The following is a 1,637-nucleotide window of genomic DNA, read 5'->3' as shown; positions in this document are numbered from 1 at the left end:
CGAGAGCTGAGTAGAGACGGTCGAGAGCCTGAGATAGGATGGTCGAGAGCTGAGGTAGAGATGGTCGAGAGCTGAGGTAGAGATGGTCGAAGCTGAGATAGAGACGGTCGAGAGCTGAGATAGAGACGGTCGAGAGCTGAGATAGAGACGGTCGAGAGCTGAGGTAGAGACGGTCGAGAGCTGAGATAGAGACGGTCGAGAGCTGAGATAGAGATGGTCGAGAGCGTCAAGTTTCTCGGAGTGGCCATCATCAACAATCTGTCTTGGTCGACCCATGCAGGTGCGACGGTCAAGAAAGCACAACGATGCCTCTTCTTCCTCATTGGGTATGTCCATAAGGGAGTATCTGGGTGTAGGTTTGCTCAGTGAGCTGGAAGGTGCGTTTTCAGACGTTTTGTCACCATACTGGGTCACATCATCAGTGAGCCTCCGGATGAAGCACTGGTGGCGTGGCCCACTTTCTAGTTATGAGTTCATCAAAGTGGGCCATACCACCAGTGCTTCATCCGGAGGCTCACTGATGATGTGACCCAGGATGGTGATGAAACGTCCAAAAATGCACCTTGCAGCTCAACGAGCAAACCCACACCTAGAAACTCAACCTGAGCTACAAATCTTCTCCAAACCCGCTCTCAGGATTATCTCTCAATCTCGTGCTACCCATCCTAGCCAGCATTCTGAGCACCTTTAGAATTCCTCTCTGGCAATGACTCTTGCAAGAAACGTTGCAAAGAGGTAGCGGCGGGCAGAGAGGGGAAATGAAGGGTGAAGAATGAATAACAATGACAGAAGCTGCTGGAAAAGCTCAGCAGGTCTGGGAGCATCTGGGACCTGCTGAGCTTTTCCAGCAACTTCTTGCTAATTTGCAGCGTCCGCAGTTCTTTCGGTTAAGAATGCATGCATGGGAATGTTTATTGTTCAGAGATATTATCGTAGAGATATCTGGGCTAAATAGGACAAAAACTCATGGCTTCCTGGCCTAGAGGTTGGGACATTATCACTTGCCAGCAACAACCCACTTGGCGCGTTGTCCTATCCCAGAACAGCACCGAGAGGATGGGCTGAACGACCACTTGCCGGAGCGGCCCCAGCCAATCGCGGCGCGAGGAGACAATGGAGGGGCGGGGCGGAGGGCGCGCGGGGTGGCCGATTGGTGGTAGCCCGCCGCGACCCAAACCGCCAATCGGATGCCCCCGTTCGGCGGGGAGCGGACCCTAGCAACGCTCCTCCCATTGGCCGGGTCCGGCGCCTCGCCTCCGACCCGTGCGCACCGCCGGCCAATCAGAGCGAGGGCTCCCGCCGCCATCTTTATCGGGGGCAACCCGGAGGCGCCGAGCGAGCAACAGAGAAGGGCAAGGGAAGCGCAAACCCCGGATGATAATGGCGGCAGCGGACGGCCCAGCGCTTTACCTGTGGGACGTAGGCCCGACGGTTTGAAACCGTTCCTTCGCGGAAATCATTTGAACGCCGTTAGCAAATAATCCACTTCGGTATGAAACCCGATTTTTTTTTATTGTTCCGGACGGAGGAGGTGAGAATGAAGTGAATTGAGCGACGCTGCCTTCCTCTTTCCCAACCCCCCGCGATTCTCCCGATCAGCCCCGCCCCCTTCCAACCGTCACCCCCTGTCAATCACC

The 1,637-nt window shown here is 55.3% G+C and overlaps 1 long non-coding RNA gene across 1 annotated transcript in view; it reads right to left on the bottom strand.

Annotated features, from left to right (window-relative positions):
- LOC122552398 overlaps positions 1-1,595 on the bottom strand; it is a 17,484-nt gene extending 15,889 nt beyond the window's left edge. The window contains exon 1 of the long non-coding RNA XR_006312360.1: positions 1,411-1,595. This is a non-coding gene — a long non-coding RNA (uncharacterized LOC122552398). The remainder of the gene's footprint in view (positions 1-1,410) is intronic.
- Between the last annotated feature and the right edge of the window lie 42 nt (positions 1,596-1,637).

The sequence above is a fragment of the Chiloscyllium plagiosum genome, chromosome 8, assembly GCF_004010195.1.
Source record: "Chiloscyllium plagiosum isolate BGI_BamShark_2017 chromosome 8, ASM401019v2, whole genome shotgun sequence".
Classification (NCBI taxonomy): Eukaryota; Metazoa; Chordata; class Chondrichthyes; order Orectolobiformes; family Hemiscylliidae; genus Chiloscyllium; species Chiloscyllium plagiosum.
This window is presented reverse-complemented; position numbering and strand designations above follow the sequence as displayed.